Genomic DNA, 20763 nt, shown 5'->3' with positions numbered 1-20763 from the left:
TGGAGTCTGCACGTTCTCCCGGTGTCTGCGTGGGTTTCCTCCGGGTGCTCTGGTTTCCTCCCACAGTCCAAAGACGTGCAGGTTAGGTGGATTGGCCATGATAAATTGCCCTTGGTGACCAAAAGGGTTAGGAGGGGTTATTTGCGGGGATAGGGTGGAAGTGAGGGCTTAACTGTGTCGGTGCAGACTCGATGGGCCGAATGGCCTTCTTCTGCACTGGATGTTCTATGTAACTATATTGAATTAAGACCAGATTATTCATCAGATTCCTCTTATAGCCACAGCGGCCTAACTTTTGAAGATCTTGAATGTTATTCGAAACCCCTATTGGCCTTAATTACAAATGAAAATCCCCGGCGGGACTCTCCGTCCCGCCAGCCCCTTTTTCTGGCGCGACGTGCCGCTGCCGGCACCGGGATTCTCCGTTTCCCAGCCGGCCAATGGGGTTTCCCATTGGGCCACTCCCACGCCCACGGGCTGCCGGCGAAGAGGAGGATCCCGCCAACGGCGAACCCAGCAACACAACCCCAGTGCTGCTTCTGCCACATTCGTTTTCAGCTGTTCCCACAAAGATGCACGTCGCCGTTTCGTATTTTCAATTGGAAAGGAGCATCAGCATTTTTGCTTGAATGATGCCGCCACCACTATCACCACATCAAATGGCTATCCACTTCTGTCAATTTCAACACAGTCACTGAAAACGGAACAGGCTGAGACAGGTTAACCTAGCACGGGAAAAAGAAACAGGAGTCGAGTACACAGTCCTTCGGTTCCTACTCTCCAATAAGATCATGGTTGTTCTGCGGACCTTTCCACTTTTCTTCCTGATCCCCATGTCCCTCGTTTCTCTCAGTGTTCAAACCACTCTGATTTCTGTCTTGAATATATTCAATGAGGGAACATTGGTTAGCTCTCCGAGATGTGCCACCTGAGTCTGGGTTCAAGCTGCGCTCCAGAGACACAAGTGCTCAGCCTTGGCTGATACCTGTGGAGCGATATTGGAAGCACTGCATTGTCAATGATGCAGTCTGGCCTCACACCCAGCAAATGTTTGCTTGAATAAGAAGAGTGCCCATTTAAACTGCCTTGGAGTGGTGGTTGAGGAAGAATGGTTAGTGTGGACAATGGGAGACCATTCCTGCTCTTCAAATAGTGTCATGGAACTTTACCTCCCTGTGAACAGGCAGGCTGACCCACGTTTAATTTGGCACTCCCACGTGACTGCATCGAAGTGTCCATCCCGGATAACAAGTGCTGAACCACACATACCTGTATACTTAAAGGCAGAGTAAAACGCTCCCTTTCTTTTCAAAAATACTTGCCCCCCCACTCCAAGGAAGTATAGCTATTTACAATACAGGGTCATGTTTAGTCACCATTACATAATTGCATAGAACTAAGGATCTATGAGTCTCTAAAGCACAGAGGTAATTTACTTGCACACAGATTCTGTGATTGTAACATTGGGCAAGATTCTTTGTTTGGGCGACTATCCCTCCGGAGGTGAATTGCAACCTCTGGAAGCAATTCCCTCTCCTTCGCCATGCAAGTTTATGTATGGCAATTATTATGAGGGATTCCGCTATTGGGCCACCTTACAACAGGCAGTCCGCGAGCAAGTTTCCGTGGCTGGCCACCCGAGCCATCCCTCCTATATTTCTAGGACTCCCCCCCCCTTTCCCCAAGTAAGGGGGTGAACTGACCTGCCCCCTCCGCCCAGCGACCCATAAACAGGGGGGTCCCTCACAGAAAGTCCCTAAATAGGGGGACCCCCCCCCCCACAGAGACCCACTAAATAGGGACACCGCCACCGACCCCCCCTAGAAAAGAGACCCCTGTTAGGAAGCCCCTGCAGAAAAGAGAAATGCCCCCTACAGACGCCCCCCCCCCCAAAAAAAAGTTCCCCCCCACCAGAAAAGAACCTCATGTCAAGAAGCTAAAGAGCAGTCCAGACAGAGGCAGTGAAGCAAATTACTGCTTTAACACTCACCTGGGCAATGCCCATGCTGGCTCAGACAGAGGAAGCAGCACCTGTCAATTCATGGAAAGAGAACGTAGTGAGCTGTGTTTAAATTCACTCAGATCTTTGAGCTGCAAGCCATTCATTCATTTCTCTTTCTGAGTTGTGATTGACAGCTTCCACACACATACAGCTGTCAGCTTTGCTTCATTCATCTTTTTCGCAGTTCAGTAACTTTGAAGTGCTCTAACCACAATGCTAACAACATCTACCACTTCAAACAGAGTTAGGGGCATTCCAATGACCCCCTTCACGTTTCAGTGATTTTGAAGTGCACAGCTGGAAATTAACACACTTAACTCAGCCGGGTGGAGCGGGGGGGGGGGGGGGGGGGGGGGGGGGGGGGGGGGGGGGGGGGGGGGGGGGGGGGGGGGGGGGGGGGGCGGGCACATTATCGTACATGGATTGGTCCATCGAGTCTGCACCACCCTCTGAAAGGGCATCCTGCCTAGGCCCGCTCCCCCACTCTATCCCCGTAACTTTGTAACACCATCCAACCTTCACATCTTTGGACTGTGGGAGGAAGGTTTCACGGCAATCCAGGACTGGGAAAGGATCTTGAACTGGAGGGTCATTCAATCCGGGTGTATCAGGGCATTGTGGCAGATGTGCCAAGCGCTGGGCAGAATTCAACAGGACCAAGGCAGCCCTTTATAAGAACAATGTGAAGTTTCAGATGCTGTACCCAGTCAAGCTCTGGGTGACCTTCCAGGGCAGGGAGTATTACCTTACCACAGCAGCGAATGCGGAAGTGTTTGTCTACAAACATGGGTTGGGGAAATAGCAACAGAACATTGCTCGACAATATGCCAGTGTATTGGGACAACGTGAAGCTGTTTGTGCAGGACTGCACCACCTCGTTTTGAACACGGAAGCTAAATCTCAGAAAGGAGGGGGCAAGAGCAGAAGTGCGCAGAAGGGGGTGGGGAGGAAGAAGGGGGAACCGAAATGCAGCGGTCAGGGGGGAGGTACAGATTGACCCCAGGAGGGAGATGACCACACCAGCAGGTAAGCTAGAACCAGGAAATGCGAGCGAGGGGGAGTCCACAGCCCATCTCCCGTCGGGGAGAAAGGAGGAAGAACACTACAAACTGAGGGTAATGGGAGGGTAAATGGGAGGGGGGCACTCACAGGGGCAAGGGGGGGGAAGGGGGGGATACCGGCTCCGGGGCTAGCAGACGGACAAGGGGGTGGGGGAAGAGCTCTAAGCTGGCTACAACAGATTGCAAGTGGCAACAAGGAACACAAAGGCACCACAAATGGGTGGCACAGTGGTTAGCACTGTTGCTTCACAGCGCCAGGGACCCGGGTTCGATTCCAGCTTGGGTCACTGTCTGTGCGGAGTCTGCACGTTCTCCCCGTGTCTGCGTGTTTCCTCCGGGAGCTCCAAGGATCCAAAAAAGGGACCCACAAAGGAGAAGAATCCCGGGAGGCCTGGCCCTCCCAAACCTACAATTCTACCACTGGGCGGCCACAGCAGAAAGAGTGAGTGGGGGCCAGCACGGTGCCACAGTGGTTAGCACTGCTGCCTCACAGCACCGAGGCCCCAGGGTCGATCCCTGCCCCGGGTCACTGTCCGTGTAGAGTTTGCACATTCTCCCCGTGCCTGCGTGGGTTTCGCCCCCACAACCCAAAGATGTGCAGGCTAGGTGGATTGTCCTCGCTAAATTGACCCTTATTTGGAAAAAGTGAATTGGGTACTCTAAATTTATATAAAAAAAGAAAGAGTGAGTGGGTGGGTGAAGGACCTGGGATCGGAATCTATGAGGACGGAGGTGAGTTCCTGCAGAGGGACATCCTCCGAGCCCCAATCGTTACCGCACTCCCATCCTCGCTGACCAAACACACAAGAAGCCCGGTGGTAGTAGCCATGCCCCGAATGTTGTACCAGATGAGACACTTCGCGCTGACCAAAATGTCCACTATAGCCCCTATCTGTAATAACCACCATCAACGAGACAGGACGAGGGACACTGACGATTAGCAACATGTTCAGAGAAGGCAGATTAGTGACTCTGGAAGAACTCACAAAGAGGTACCAACTACCTAAAAGGAACGAAATGAGGTCGATACAGGTCACAAACTTTCTCCGTCGGCAAACAACTATGCACCTCCAGACACCGGCACGCTCGCTTGTTGAGGAACTGCTGGACGCGGTCGTCCTAGGGAAGGGGATCTGTGGGGACCTATGAGTCGACTGATAGACGAGGTACGCTCGCCTTGGACAAGACGAGGGAAGGATGAGAGGATGAACTGGGCACAGAAGTAGGGGGAGACTCTGGATCGACACACTACACAGGGTGGACTCCACCTCCACATGCGCAGGGCTGAACATAATGCAGCTAAAGGTGGTGCACAGACCGCACTTAACCAGATTCCGAATGAACAGGTTATTTCCGGAGGCGGAGGACAAATGCGAACGGTGCTGGGGAGGTTCGGCCGACCACGCCCACATATTCTGGGCCTGTCCCAGACTTTGAGGCAATATCCAAGGTTGTGGGAGTGAGGGTGGAGCCATGCCCAAAAGTGGTGGTGTTCGGGGTTTCCGATCAGACAGAACTCATTACCGGGAGAGGGGGCCGACGCCCCAGCCTTTGCCTCCCCAATCACCCGCCGAAGAATCCTGCTCGGCTGGCGATCGGCAGCACCACCCAAAGCTGCAGACTGGCTCGCTGGCCAGGTCGGAATTGTGCCAACTGGAGAAGATAAAAATCACGATCCATGGGTCGGAAGTGGGCTTCCACAGAATGTGGAAACCGTTCACCAACTTGTTCCATGACCTGTTCGTAGCCAGCAACTAATAGAGCAGAGGGGGAGGGAGAATAGGGGGAGGGGGATACAGATGAGCCACAGATCATAAAGGAAAGGGGGGGGGGGGGGGAGGGAAGGGGAGTCGGGGGGGCATGCGGGAAAAAAAGTCCATAAAAAAGACTGAAGGCCTCACATCGAACATACAGTGCAGAATGAGGCCATTCGGCCCATCGAGGCTGCACCGACCCACTTAAACCCTCACTTCCACCCTATCCCCATAACCCAATAACCCCTCCTAACCTTTTTGGGCACTAACGGCTATTTAGCATGACCAACACACCTAACCTGGTCATCTTTGGACTGTGGCAGTAAACCGGCGGGGAATCGAACATGGGACCCTGGCACTGCGAAGCCACAGTGCTAACCACTGTGCTACCATGCTGACACGGGCATAGCCGCTGGAGACAGGCCCAAGGTCAAATGGAGAACCAGAGGGAGCAGCAATACACGGGGAAATACACGCTAGGGCCATCACTAGGCAGGACAACTGGGGCCAAAATTCACTGAGGGGGGGGAGGGGGACATGTAGCTATAAATATTTATAGTGATCTTTGTGGGGTTTTTTTCATTCCTTGTTCTATCTCGCTTTCCTTATTTTCATTTTGCCTTGTTGGATTTTGTTTGACATTATGCGTGGTTATGACACTTAATAATAATCGCTTATTGTCACGAGTAGGCTTCAATGAAGTTACTGTGAGAAGCCCCTAGTCGCCACATTCTGGCACCTGTTTGGGGAGGCCGGTACTGTAATTGAACCCGCGCTGCTGGCCTTGTTCTGCATTGCAAGCCAGCTGTTCAGCCCACTGTGCTAAACCAACCCCATTACCACTTGTACTTTTTCATACGAACAGAAATGTGTAACATGAAAATGTGAAAAACAACAAAAACATTTATAAAATAAAAGTAAGATGCTGCTTTCGTACTTATTTTATCTGTCCCTCTTTCCTCTTTTTCAATCTAAACTTTTTCCCACCCTCTTTATTTCCCTTTGAGTTGACATTAAATTCGCCCTCCTTCCCGGTGCTTTTTCTGTTTATTCATCAATCCTGGAATCTGACTGGTTAAGGAGACACCTTCTCGCTTTGCCGTGTTTGTTCGGCTCTGTTTCGCCAGGTTGCAATGTGATCAGTCTGCACTTGCAGCAATTTTTACTGGGCAAAGATTTATTTTGAGCTGCTGGGTGCTGGGGCCAAGTCTTGCGAAAGGCAGACACCGTTAGCTCCTCTGCTGCAGCAGAATCTGGCACATTATTAATCTCAGGTGAGCAGGGCAGCAGCAGAGGCAATTGTTCTGATTCTTCGCCCTGGTTTTCGTCAATTGCTTTAACGGAATGCACTCCCATTCATCCTGTATCAGAATAATTCAACGGCAGCGCTTCCAACCACCTTGAGCCCCTGGAGATAATGAAAAAGGGTCTGATCCTCCATCTAATGGCTTCATTCAGTTGAGAAAGAATTTCTCCTGAACTGGGAATATCAGAGGGATTGGATAGTACACTTGAACATAGAACATACAGTGCAGAAGGAGGCCATTCAGCCCATCGAGTCTGCACCGACCCACTTCAGCCCTTACTTCCACCGTATTCCCGTAACCCCTCCTGACCTTTTTTGGTCACTAAGGGCAATTTATCATGGCCAATCCGCCTAACCTGCATGTCTTTGGACTGTGGGAGGAAACCGGAGCACCCGGAGGAAACCCACGCAGACACCGGGAGAACGTGCAGACTCCGCACAGACAGTGACCCAGCGGGGAATCGAACCTGGGACCCTGGCGCTGTGAAGCCACAGTGCTATCCACTTGTGCTACCGTGCTGCCCAGCATGGTTACAACATTTTCCTTCAGGCTGAGGGGGACTACGATTGAGCCCAGCTCACAATGGTCGGGTGATGAAGGAGAAAAAGGGAAAGGCTCACATTCCTCTAACATAATTCAAGACCTTAGGCTTTCCCCATGTGTTCCACAGACAATGACATACTTTTTAAATGTCGCCACTGTTGTAATGCCACAAACACAGCAGTTAGCTTGTAAGCAAGGTCCGAGAGGAAGCAATGAAATGAATGAGCAGAGAATCTGTTTCAATGCTATTTAATGGGTAAATATTGACCTGGACACAAGGGAGAACTTGTCAGATCTTCTTCGAAATGACAAGATCTTCTGTGTATACCTGAGGGGCAAAAGGAGCCTTGGATTCATATCTCCTCTGAAATATGGCACCGCTCACAATGCAGCACTCGGTGTGTACTGTACTGGGAGGTTTACCCTGGACTTTGAGCTCAACTTTCTGGAGTGGGACATTAACACACAGCCTTATTACTTTGAGATGCTGAGGCCAGCTGACCACTATGAATAAGACACTATACGGAATCCCATTGAATAATGAACAGTTTTACATCAGGTAAGCTGGAGTAAATGATTCTCATCGAGTTGATTTGACATCAAAGCTACGTATTGTTGAGGTAATTGTCGGGGACAGTTAATTCCTTGGTCAGCGTGTGGAACAGCAATATTTCTTTGCCATTAAGGCTATATTTCCTATGATTAGCAAGAGGAACTTACAAATACAAGATGCGTATTTGAGACATGACAAGTGGTAAGTGTAGCGTGCACGGGAGAGTTTGAACTACTTTGGCTATCTTTTGACCCTGAAGTAATTGAACAGATTGGTGAATGCACAGAATCATAGGGGCCTCAACATGACTTGGTTAGCATTGCTGCCTCACAGCGTCAGGAACCTGGGTTGAATTCCGACCTTGGGTGACTGTGTGGAGTTTGCACTTTCTCCCCCGTGCCTGTGTGGGTTTCTTCCGGGTGCTCCGGTTTCCTCCCACAGTCCAAAGATGTGCAAGTTAGGTGGTTCGGCCATGCTAAATTGCCCTTTAGTGTCCAAAAGTTAGGTGGGGTTATGGGGTTACAGTGATAGGGCGGGGAGTGGGCTCAGGTTGAGTGCTCTGTCAAAGGGTCGGTGTCGAATGGCCTCCTTCTGTACTGTAGGGATGCTATGATTCTATGAAAGCCACACAGGAACTCAGGACAAATGTCTTCAGCCAAGCTCTGTCTATTTTGAGATTAATGGCTTCCAAAGTGCAGGCATGTGCACTGCTTTCTTTGGGTAACTACCTTTACCCAGATTGCTACATGCTATCTGTTCATAATGCTTGTATTTTTCCAAATTATTTTTTCATGGTGAGCTGGCTGTCCATTATTACACATTTTACTGAGTGGCTTGCGAGGCCATTTCAGAGAGCGGTTAAGAGTAGACGACATCAGCCATTGTGCCAACGTTTAATTATAAAGCTGCAGAACCAAATCTATATTCTGCAGTTGAAGCAAAAATACTGCAAATGCGGGAAATTTGAAAGAAAATTAGAAAATCAGATTTGGCAGGTCGGCTGGTGTCTGTGGATAGAGAGGCCAAATTAGCAGTTCAGGTCAATGACCTTAAATCTGAACTGGAGGTTGTTGCAGTGATTTGCACAGAATTGCATCGATTATACACCATCGTAAAAGGTCATTCAGGCAAACTGGTTCATGCCAACCTTTCTGCTCATCCTGAGCCTTCACCCATTCAGCTTCGCGTAACTCGATCAACATAACCCCTGTATTTCCTTCTTCCTCTTATTTTTGTTCAACGTTCCCTTAATGTATCCATGCTGTTCATTTCAACTGCTCCCGGTGCTCGTGAGTTCAACCACTCGCTAGGTAAAACAAATGTTCCTTCTGAATTTTCTACTTGCTTTCAGATAGCTTTTTGGCAGTACAGAACTTGAGTGTTTCTGAACCAAGAGAGGTGTTGTCGAACCTGTGCTCATCAGAAGCAAGAATACCAAATTTCAAAGAGAGCAACAATTTACACTGCATGAAAAAAGGGATTCTGATTGGTTGTCAAGTCAATTCTGATCATCAAGATGGCGCTATGCAAATGCATCAGGGGATATTGTCCATCGTGCTTTTGTTTATTCAAAAAAGGTGCAATGTCTGAATATATTTATTATTGCCCGTAGAGGACAGATCCCTGCATATGAAGATATCCGGCTTCTAGCTTGCTTAAGCGAGCAACATCGCAAGTCCGACTAATAATTTTAAATTGGCTGTTAGCATCATTATTAGGGTTGTTCAGCAGATGCTGCCCGGTGGCAGAATCGCATCAAATGTTAGATATTATGCTCTGAGGTCTGATATGGGCTGATCGAGTGCGGTCAGTCATTTTGCGAATAGCCAAAGGGACATTCAGTTTGATACGACTTGGCAGCCATAGGGATGTGGGCTTACGTATTTAGAATTGCACCTTGTTTTGATTGAACAAAAGCACGGGAGCAATGGCTCCTTGGAGCATTTGTTGCGGCAACACCTGCAACCCAATCAGAGCCAACTTGCATGCCAATCAACATGCAGTATGAATTGCTGTCCCCCTTTTGAAATTTGGCATTAGGTGAATAAATAAAAGTTTTGACAGCCTGCCTCCTTTTCCAGCAATATTTGATACCTTGGTAAGGACTATATATTCATTTGCTCTTTCCCGCAAGAATAAATATTCCCCACCTTTACTCTCTCAAAAAGTGTATAATTTTAAAGAATTCTACTAGATCATTAAATTTAGAGATTTAATAATTTACAAGAAAATACACAACCAAGGATAAAAGTGGGGCACGATAGGTGGAAAGGAAAGAACAAAAGGGGCAGTCTGTGATATGATGGCGGACAAGAGAGGTTAAATACAAAAGAGAGCCAGCGATTTAACCCAGTGTGCTAAACCAGCCCCTATTGTGCTAAACCAGCCCCTATATATGTGGCTGCAGCTTGTCAGCCTCCCGAGTGTCAATCACGGACCCGGCGAAACCCGCACCATTTTTCATTGGAATCGATTGTGTTCCACGTGGTACTGGTGCCAGCCCCTCCACGGTTATTGACTCGGTCCAGGTTCCACACCAATTTCGCTGTTGTGAAAGTTCACGAATCCTATCCCAGCGTCAGCACGTAGTCTCAGAAACGGAGAATCCCACCCAGGGAATCTGTCTGCATATGAACCATTTAAAAAAAAATTCCAATTAAGGGGCTATTTAGCGTGGCCAATTCACCTACCCTTTGGGTTGTGGAGGTGAGACACATGCAGTCACGGGGGGCTGGTTTAGCACACTGGGCTAAATCGTTGGCTTTGAAAGCAGACCAAGGCAGGCCAGCAGCACGGTTCAATTCCCGTACCAGCCTCCCCGAACAGGCACCGGAAAGTGGCGACTAGGGGCTTTTCATAGCAACTTAATTTGAAGCCTACTTGTGACAATAAGCGGTTTTCATTTTTCATTCATGAGCAAACTCCACATGGACAGTGATCCGGGGCCGGGGTCTGTATATGAACCTTGGAAGCTAGAGTCCATACAAGATACCGCCTGGCAGATTTAACAAAACTCAAAACAATCAGAGCTTCAACTCATATCCACGTCTGCTCCAGCAGATGTCACTCGATGACAAAAAGGGAAGAGATACCAGCACGCTGAGATAAGGAAGTTTAAGATCAACTATGGCTTTTTTACCCCTGTCATAATATCCACTCATGTATATAATGAGATGCAGACAGGCAGTGATTGACACACAGGATAACCAATGAACACACACGACACATAACAACCAATCACCAGACAGGACACCACCACTATAAAGCACACAGGGCATTAAGACTCTCCCTCTCTCTACAGGACACAGCTACTGAGATAGTCAGAGTGCACAAGCCAGGGAGCACTATCACCATGAGGTAGAGAGTTAGTCTGGTCAAGCCAGTAGGAGGTTATCAGAGAGATTGATAGAGTGTCAACTCACAGCAGACTATGTACAGCAATCAGGAAGTTCAATAAAACAGTGTTGGACCATCTCCTGTGTCAGAAGCCTGTTTCTAGTTTCACTGCATCCAGTTGCAGTCAACGTTGAACCAACTTACTTAACACATCAACCCCCACTCCTGAAATCACGATAGGCCAGCAGTGGAGTCTGGAAACGTCCTCATCCATATGCGTCAGTTCCGCCCAGGATGCAACATGAAACCGCAGCCTGGAATGCCCTCTCAGGTGGACTTAAAGTGTCCCATTGCTCTAGTTTGACGAAGAGCAGCCCTCATGTCCCAGTCAATAGTTACCTCTGTGTGAAAGTAGCTGTTGGTTCCAAGGAAGCAACACACGGGAGCGTAAAGGATACAAAGATTTATTTAAACGTTGAATGGAAACTCTATACACCACCTCCCCCCGAAGGGTCTCCCGCAACCGGCCCACACTCGGGCCGGGGTTATTTTGTCCAGGTTTATTCCTGGCTAACGTGGGGGCTCCGTCCCCTCACGGGGTAATTCGTATTCCTCGAGAGTCACGGGGAACCTAATCGGTCCTGATCCCATAGTTCTCATATAGGCTTCAACAGTAGCTAGTAAATATTATTGGGCCATTTTCAAATTGTTGCCTCTGAGAACTTGCTGTGGGATAATTTGCTGCTACATTTTCCACATTACAACAGTGACTACACTTATTTGACTGTAAGGCACTCTGGGACATGCTGATGTGCTATAGAAATACATGTCTTTCTTTCAAGATGAATTTCAAATAGGCAAAATGTTTTCTCCATTTGAGGCAATGGCTGCGAATGGACATAATTTATCTCCGTGTTCATGGTAATAAATAGTAATGATAATGGATGATGTACTTGTCTGGAATAGATGATACTCATGAATTATTGAAGAAGTGTCTCACACCCTTGAAAGATAGTTCAGAAAAATAATCCCACAAGGCGGCTGTGCCAGGTTACGATTAACAAATCTGCATTTTATACAATTTCATTTCAGCAACATTTTTCTCTTTGTAAGCTTTCAATATTCCTCAGTGACATCTGAGATTCAATAGGAGAAGGGAGCACGGGGGGAGGGCTGGAGTTTAGCAAATGGTTTAAATCTCATTTTTTTCCTGATTAGAATGGGTATAGTCAATGTCATTTAGGACTAATATCTCTTTACAAAATCAGATGAAAAGGGAAGTTTTATTAAATGGGATTGCAGATTGAAGTGTGAATGTTTCATGGCAATATCATCAGTGAGAAACACGAGGGCAATATCTGATTAAAAAAAAAAAATCAATGTCTAGAAAGTTCATTGAGGTGTTGCGAAAGCATTCAGGCCCCTTTGTCCTTTCTACAAGTTCGCTTCTGCTCTGCAGGCTTTAGACCACTATTCTAAAACCTCCTGACAACATTCAGGCTCTGTCGAAGGGTTCAGGTAATAGGCCTCTGACCCTGAATCGTAGACTCTGGCCGCGATTTTCCAGCCCCGTTGCGGCGGGACCCCGTCCCAGGAGATTCGGCAGCCCAGCCAAAGCCCATTGGCATTCAGCGGCACAGGACGATCCCAGCGGCCGGCAGGTGGAGCCGGGAAACCCCACCCTCCTTTTCTCTGTTTGCAGGTGCGGCCAGGCTGACTTGAGTATTTCCAGCACTTTCGGGTTTTTAACCTCAGGTTCCCAGCATTCGCAGCTTTTTGCTTTTCTGGGTTGAGTTTGCATCTCTCTCACTTTCCGTTGCCCTTCACCCGTGTCTATTACCGTCTCAATCTCGGCTTTTCTCTGTTTCACACCTTTCCCTTTATTTCTCTGTCTCTCTCCATTTGTATCTTTTTCACATCAGCTGATTCTCCAGCTCTATCTGTGGCGGGACACATCGCGGGTGAGAATGGAAAATTTGTCGTTCCGGCCAAAACTCCATTCACTTTCTGCGGCAGAGGAAAATCCCGGCCACCAACCGTGTTTGCCTCTTTTTCCGCCTCCACCAGGAGGAATTACCAATGGCGAGCTTCACTTTTGCTTTTAAAAATTGGGTTCAGAGGCCCCCACTGTGCCGGGCACCAGGGGTGCGGAGGGAAGAGTGCCAGGGGGAATGGCTGAGGGTGGGCGTGGGGATGGGACAGGAGGAAGAGAGGCAGAGGATCTTGGGGGGGGGGGCGGTGTCAGGGGCTGCAGTGCAGGCCGGGGCCATTGTGTCGCCTGGTGGACCTAGTTGGGGGCAAGCACACTGCTAATATGTCTGCCTTCTACCCTCCTACAGACAATGGGCTTTGGAATCCAACCAGGGTTGGTGGCCTTCACCCTGGTCGCCGCAGTCCTGGGGGGATGCACTGAGGCTGTGCGAGCTGGAGCTGCTCGAGGAGGGGGACCCTGCAGCAGCGGAACCTGTCCCAGAGGAAAAGGAGGCAGCTGGTGAGGATGGGGAGCCGGTCGCACAACAGGCCGAGCAGGAGGAGGTGGAAATGAGGTGCCGCATGAGGCCTCGTGGTGTGGCGGCGATGGTGGTAGAGGGGGGTGGGGTGACGGTGGAGGGGGCATGGTGGTGGGTGGTGAAGGGGGAGGGGTGGTGACACACTTGCTCGCCCGACGCTGACATCCTCCTTGGTGACTGCCGTCTCCCCGGACCCACCGATCAGGTCTATTGCCCGCTGCCCTGCTGCAGTGAGGTGGGTCCACCTCTCCCGGCAGTTTTGGGCCAACATCTCCTGGAGCAGTGGGGAGGGGGGGGGTTCTTTTGGGGGGACGTTTGGGTGGGTGGGGGGGCTTCCCTATTGGTGCTTTTAAATGTCATATGGGGGGTTATTGTATATGGGGGAAATCCAAGGTATAATTTTTGTATAATTTTTGATTGTTGTGTTCTTGTTTCTTTCTTTTTGTTGGGGGGGGGGTTGTTGAAAATCTGTTGAAAAATTTGAATAAATATCTTTAAAATAAAAAGATATGATAAAGTAAATTTCAGCAGTCCTCCTGCCGAAAGAGATACCTTGTTCAATGGGAGCCTGTAACAAAATGGTAGATGCGCTACGCAGGATCCCCTGTTTGTTGATTTAAACATCGGTGATTTTCTGATTTGTACTCATGTGTTAAGTAGTCTCATATTCAGACTGTCCACCTCACACCTTGGTCATACATCGCATGGGCTGTACGGCAGCACAGTGGTTAGCACAGTTGCTTCACAGCTACAGGGTCCCAGGTTCGATTCCTGGCTTGGGTCACTGTCTGTGCGGAGTCTGCACGTTCTCCCCGTGTCTGCGTGGGTTTCCTCTGGGTGCTCCGGTTTCCTCCCACAGTCCAAAGATATGCGGGTTAGGTGGATTGGCCATGATAAATTGACCTCGGTGTCCAAAAACCCTGTATCCCCACCCAACACTAAGGCTAATTTTGGACACTGAGAGCAATTGCTAAACCAGCCCCTGGTCCTTGAGAGAGTTCCCTGCTGTCACCAGACTCCTAAACGACCCTCTTATGGACTGACCTGATTAATACTACACCCCTGTATGCTTCACCTGATGCCGGTGTTTATGTAGTTACATTGTGTACCTTGTGTTGCCCTATTATGGATTTTCTTTTTCTTTTCTTTTCATGTACTTAATGATCTGTTGAGCTGCTCGCAGAAAAATACTTTTCACTGTACCTTGGTACACATGACAATAAACCAATCCAAATCTTGAGGGTGGGGGGTGGTCCTGTGTCATGTGGGGGGGGGGATCCTTTTTGAAAATGTGTTTAGAAAGGGGCAGGAGACTCAATCTCTTGAAAGCCGAGGTTCCCGGCGGGCGAGCTCATTCAGAACTAACGTGATGCCGTGGGACCTGCCTCCAGCATTTGCTCTGCCTCAGTGTCAAATAAATGGCGAGAAAATCCGGCCATGGAGCCCAGGGGCTGCACATCGATTCCCCTGCCCGACTTGACACTTGGTCAAAAAAAGAGAAAATTCCGCCCGCTGAAACTTCCTTGCTGTTTGCGGGATCTTGCTATGCAGAAATTGGCCATTATGTTTCTTTTATTGCAGTGGTGACTACAGTTTATTGGTTGTCAAACATTTTAGGACATCCTGAGATTGTGAAAGGGGTGATTAAAACACGGACTCTTTCGCTCGGCGCTATAGTTTCCAATCTCACCCAGCTCCAACAACACTCAAGAAACTTGACACCTTTCAGGACGAAGCAGCCGGTTTGCTGGCACCCCATCCACCACCTTAAACATGCACTCCCTCCACTAGCAATGCACAGGAGCATCAGTGTGCACTATATTCAAGATGCACTGCATCAACTCAGTAGGGCTCCTTCGATAGCCCTTTACAAACCCACGACCTCTACCATCTGGAAGGACAAAGACAGTAGATGCGTTGGAACACCACCACCTCCACGTTCCCCTCCAAGTCACTTGAGTTGGTAATGTACCAGCGTCTTTTCACCATCCCGGGTTTAGGAATCTATTTAATCATGCTGACACTGAATCCAACCAGCTCCCAGTATCTTTCGGACTCCCGAGGAGACCCCAGCCAGGCGCAGTGGAGTCCTGGTCCACGCAAACATGGACTAGATGGAATGGCACCTGGGGTGGGGGGGGGGGGGGGGGTCTCCCGGGCCATTGGAAACCCCTGGGTGGTCAGGGACAGTGAAGGGTGGCACCTGGCTCTCCCACTGACACCTGGGCACCTTGGCACTACCAGACTGGCATCTTGGCACTGTCACCCTGTCACTGACAGGGTGCCCCGGTACCGAGCACTTCCAGGCCGACAGGAGCACTGCCAGGACTCCAGGGTGGCAGGCCCAGGGTGTCCATGTGCCAGGGTGGCATGGCCAAGGGCCAGAGCCTGAGGGGGCATGCCCATGAAAGGAAGGATGAGGGGGGGGGGGGCATGAAGGGTGGGTTGGGTGAGGGGAGAGTATGAAGGGACCTCCAGAAGGTTGAGGGGTGCAGGGTGGGGCTCCTGGAAGCAGGGGTGGCCCCAAAAAGACATGGGGAGGCCTGAAATGGGGGGGGGGGGGGTCCTCAGCGACCCCATAGCGGGGTGTCCTCACTTGGGGTGGGGAGGTGAGATAATCTCCATGTGGGTGTGGGGTGACATTGCCTGAGGGTGGGGTGTGTAGGGGACCCTCAAGCTCTTGATTAAAAAGGGGATCAGGGGTTCATAGAATCATAAAATCATAGAATTTACAGTGCAGAAGGAGGCCATTCGGCCCATCGAGTCTGCACCGACCCTTGGAAAGAGCACTCTACTCAAGCCTACACCTCCACCCTATCCCCACAATCCAACAACCCCACCTAAACTTTTTGGACACCAAGGGAAATTTTGTGTGGTCAATCCTGCACGTTTTTGGACTGTGGGAGGAAACCGGAACGCCCGGAGGAAACCCACGCAGACACAGGGAGAACGTGCAGGCTCTGCATAGACAGTGAACGAGAATCAAACCTGGGACCCTTTGGGGAGAAGGCAGGAGAATGGGGATGAGAAACGTACCAGCCATGATTGAATGGTGGAGCAGATTCGATGGGCCGAGTGGCCTAATTCTTTTTTTTTAAATTTAGAGTACCCAATTCATTTTTTCCAATTAAGGGGCAATTTAGCGTGTTCAATTCACCCACCCTGCACATCTTTGGGTTGTGGGGGCGAAACCCACACAAACACGGGGAGAATGTGCAAACTCCACACGGACAGTGACCCAGAGCCGGGATCGAACCTGGGAGCTCAGCGCCGTGAGGCTGCAGTGCTACCACTGCGCCACCCTACTGCCCTGAGTGGCCTAATTCTGCTGCTATGCTTTATGGTCTTAAGCTCACTTCAAAATGGTGGCCCGATCTCGGCAGAGCCGGTCTGGCCACTAAGTTCAGCTCCCCAGTAATGAAAAAAATTCGAAGTCTGGACTAACCCTGAGAGAAACTCCCCAGGGCCCAAAAAGGTGACTAAGTGCAGTTAGAAAGCGGTGGGGAACTCACTGATTGAGGGGGGTAACCCCCAGCCAAACCCGCCTGAAATGACACTTAGAAACATTCTCATTAAAATCACGCCCAATATCTTGTATTGTATTGTTCTGTCGTTAACACCTTCCATTATTTCAGTTCCCAGGGCAGAGGAGCAGAGACGTGATTTCCCACAAACACGGATCAGCTTTTCGTGTTTGTCTGATGGGTTGTGGAATTGGGGAACATTCAGAACCTTAAGCCGGATGGAGGGGCGGGGGATTAATTTAATTATAGCGAGCATCATCTCAATAATAAAAACACTGTCATTAGAATCCAATCACTTGCACATGTGCCCGTGGGTCATAAAGATCATTATTAGTTCATAAACGCACAAATGAACTGAAGAGATATTCCCCCCATCTGATAGCGAGCATCAATTTGAATGGTCTGTTCAGTGACCACTTACAATTATGGAATGCACCAGGTTTAGTTAATCTTTTTCCGTGTTTGAAACACATTTTGATAGTTTCTAAGGAGAGAAACCCTTCCCGTAGGTTACCCAGTGTCATCAACAACGGGCCCCCAGGTAGGGCAAGAATCAAATTCCAGATGAAGCCTTCTCTTACGCTCTGTCACTGGCGCAAATAAATCATAATAAAAACATTCCTTTTGAACACATTAACAATGTCACTGCATGCAGCAATATGATTAATTCCATTCTATCAAGCCCCCTCAGAAACTTACGGAAAGGATTTTGGGCGGCACAGTAGCATGGTGGTTAGCACTGTTGCTTCACAGCTCCAGGGTCCCAGGTTCGATTCCGGCTTGGGTCACTGTCTGTGCGGAGTCTGCACGTCCTCCCCGCGTGTGCGTGGGTTTCCTCCGGGTCCTCCGGTTTCCTCCCACAGTCCAAAGATGTGCAGGTTAGGTGGATTAGCCATGCTAAATTGCTCTTAGTGTCCAAAAAGGTTAGGTGGGGTTACTGGGTTCCGTGGATGGGGTGGAGATTTGGGCTTCGATAGCGTGGTCTTTCCAGGGGCCGGTACAGGCCTGATGGACCAAATGGCCTTCCTCTGCATTGTAAAGTCCATGATTCTATGATTCTATGACCCATGAGCCATGGATGCAAATTCCGTCAAGGCTGCTAAAGAGGGCTATAACGGGATTTGCGTCGGCGAGATCTCATTCTAAGATCTCCTCCTACCCACTCCCACTCCCGCCGATGATGTATTCAGATTCATGATTTGCGTCAATTTACATACATTTAAATATAATTAACAGCGTGGCACCCTGGTAGTGCGTCTGGCATTGCTTCCTAGCACTGCCCCCTAGGCACTGTCGGCGGTACATCCAGGGAGGCATCTCTCCATCCTTGGGGAAGGAGGTATTCCCCTTATGTGTGGTGGGGGAAAGGGGTGCTCCGGTGGCAGCTCGGGTTGGAAAGTGCTCCCCTATACGTCCATGATGGGGGCTTCCCCGAATCTTGTTGGGGGTCCTCCATAACCATTGGTGGAGCGGGGGGGGGGGGGGGAGATGGAAGAGGTCTATTCTTTTTGCAGATCTTTAAAGACAGTGCTCCAATCTCTGTGGAGTCTGCCTTACCGGCGTTATCTGCCCCCGGCCTAACGGAGCGACGGCACAAATCACGTCCCCAATTTTCTTTTGACAGGGTGCCAGAAGATCGGGTCAGAAAACTTGGCTGTGTTTCTGGAGAGAAACACGTCTGTTTTCAGTCAGAACCTGAGAGTTTGTCATTTTTTTTTGTTGATAGTTTCAACCTCTGTGTTTGAATAAGATATCCTCTCATCCTCCTGAACTCAATGAGTGGCAGCCCAGCCTGCTCAATCTTTCGTCACGAGTCAACAACTTGATCCCAGCAATCAGCCGAGCGAACGTTACCTGAATTGCCTCCAATGCAAATCAAACCCTTGTTAAATGGTGGTGTCAGCGAATCCAAGTTGCTGTGGCAACAGGCACACCTTACTTGAATGTTGTCGTCTGAAGCTCTGGACAGCAATGGTAGGGGCTCCAATTTCTTTCTATCAAGTAGGACTCCCTCCCAATCTTACTGTCTGCCATTAGCATGGGCTGGAAGGATCTGCAAGTTGATACTCCACCTGTCTGGCCACGTTACGGATACGCCTTCCTTGGCCATCAACTCCTGGAGTGGGACTTGAATTCAGACCTTCTAGCCCAGAGGCAGGGGTGCAACCCACTGAGCCACAAGGCCTCCTCTCCCTTCAAATCAGGAGCACAAAACTATTCACAGTGCACTAGATGTGGTTTCTCCAATGCACTATACACTCTACCTTCTGAATTAGAAGGTAATGGACTCAAGACCCAATCCAGAGATTTGAATGCATAATCCAAGTTACTACTTCATGAGTACTGAGGATTTCGGGCGGCACAGTAGCATGGTGGTTAGCACTGTTGGGTTACGGGGATGGGGTGGAAGTGAGGGTTTAGGTGGGTCGGTGCAGACTCGATGGGCTGAATGGCCTCCTTCTGCACTGTATGTTCTATGTTCTCTGTTCTATCCAGTCTCTCTTGATAGCTGAAACGCTCCAGCCCAGGCAACACCCTGGTGAATCTCTTCTGCAGCCTCTCGTGATAATATGCATAATCAATCATGTAAATAGTAATGTAAACGACCTCGAGGAGTCTGGAGACAGTCGTGTTAGTGAATAGTCATACTTGCAGTAGCTCTACGATACTTTATCATAATAATGTGAACCACGCATTTATTTTACAACAAAACACTTTAACTAGTCAAGAACTAGATGTTCTATTGTGCATCATTCCTACCGGCCAAGCACTAGAACATAACACCTCTCTTGTGCAACCACATTTTCCCTATTTTGATGACCAGAACTGCACACAGTATTCTAGCTGTGGCCTAACGAGTGTCTTGTTTCGATCCATCATAGCCTCCCTGCTTTTATATTCTATACCTTGCCTCATAAAGGCAAGTATCCCTTGTTAAGTATGCCTTCTTAGCACCTGATCTACTTGTTCTGTTATTTTCAGGGGGTCTATGGACTTGCATACCAAGGTCCTACCATTCATTATATATTCCCTTTCCTTGTTAGTTCTCCCAAAATGCATCACCTCGCACTCTTCAGGGTTAAATTTCATTTGCCAGTGTTCTGCCCGTCTAACCAGTCCATCTATGTCGCCCTGTAATCTAATTTACCACACCACCAGTTTTTGTGCCATCTGCAAACTTACTGACCATATCCCTTACATTCATTTTCAGATCATTAATGCATACCACAAACAGCAAGGGAACCAGCACGATCCCTGTGGAACACCATTGGACAGCCGCTTCCAGTCAGAAATACAACCTTCGACTCTCACTCTCTGCCTCCTAACACGAAGCCGGTTTTGGATCCAATTTGCCCTGGATCCCATAGGCTCTTACCTTCCAGAACAATTTCCCATGAGGGACCTTATCAAAAGCTTTAAAAAACTCCATGTAGACTACATCAACTGCACTGCCCTCATCTACACACCTATTCACCTTTTCGGAAAAGTCAAGCAAATTTCTAAGCCATGGGGTTGGATTCTCCAGAGCCCGATGCCGAAATCGTGTTCGGCGATTGGGTGGAGAACGTATTTTTGCGCCAAAATCAGGGCTGCCGCCAGTTTGACGCCAGTCCATTATGCTCCGCACCCTCCAAACTGGCGGCATCGTGACGCGTGACATGCGCCACGCACCGTTTCAATGACATTGGCGCATCATCGACCGGCCCACCCACGATGCTCCGTCCCTGATGGGCCGAGTTTACGTGTCGCAGGACACGTATGGTCGCAGCGATCGGGAACCCGGCGTCCCAGCTACGCACTGTGTCCAGCGCCGCCGCACTCAGCCGGGATCCGTGCCGCTGGCCGGGGAGGTGTCTGATAGGGCTGGGGGGAATGGTGGGGGGTAGCCAGGGGGTGGGCTGTGGGGTCGCGGTTTGAGGGTTAGGTTGCGCGCAAGTCCGGCGCCATATTGTACGGCATGCGCGGACCTGGGACCCGGCCATTCTCCGGCCGTTTTCTGCGCAATCCGCGGGCGTTTCACGCGGTGCTGGTGCTAGCCCTTCACTGGTAGCGGAATCGGTGAGCAGTCCGCGCCGATTTGCCGGTTGTGAAACACCACAGGTCCCACGCTGGCGTTGGCACTGAGCCGCAGGAACGGAGAATTCCGCCCATGAACTCCCCTGCCAAAGCCAT

General features: G+C 49.6%; 1 long non-coding RNA gene across 1 annotated transcript in view; it reads left to right on the top strand.

Annotated features, from left to right (window-relative positions):
• Nucleotides 1–20330, top strand: part of LOC140384801 (uncharacterized) — a 47376-nt gene extending 27046 nt beyond the window's left edge. The window contains exons 2-3 of the long non-coding RNA XR_011933138.1: nucleotides 12896–13047; nucleotides 19802–20330. This is a non-coding gene — a long non-coding RNA (uncharacterized lncRNA). The remainder of the gene's footprint in view (nucleotides 1–12895; nucleotides 13048–19801) is intronic.
• Nucleotides 20331–20763: the final 433 nt, after the last annotated feature.

The sequence above is a fragment of the Scyliorhinus torazame genome, chromosome 10, assembly GCF_047496885.1.
Source record: "Scyliorhinus torazame isolate Kashiwa2021f chromosome 10, sScyTor2.1, whole genome shotgun sequence".
NCBI classification, from domain to species: domain Eukaryota; kingdom Metazoa; phylum Chordata; class Chondrichthyes; order Carcharhiniformes; family Scyliorhinidae; genus Scyliorhinus; species Scyliorhinus torazame.
The sequence above is the reverse complement of the archived record's forward strand: the minus strand, read 5'-3'. Positions and strand labels throughout refer to the sequence as shown.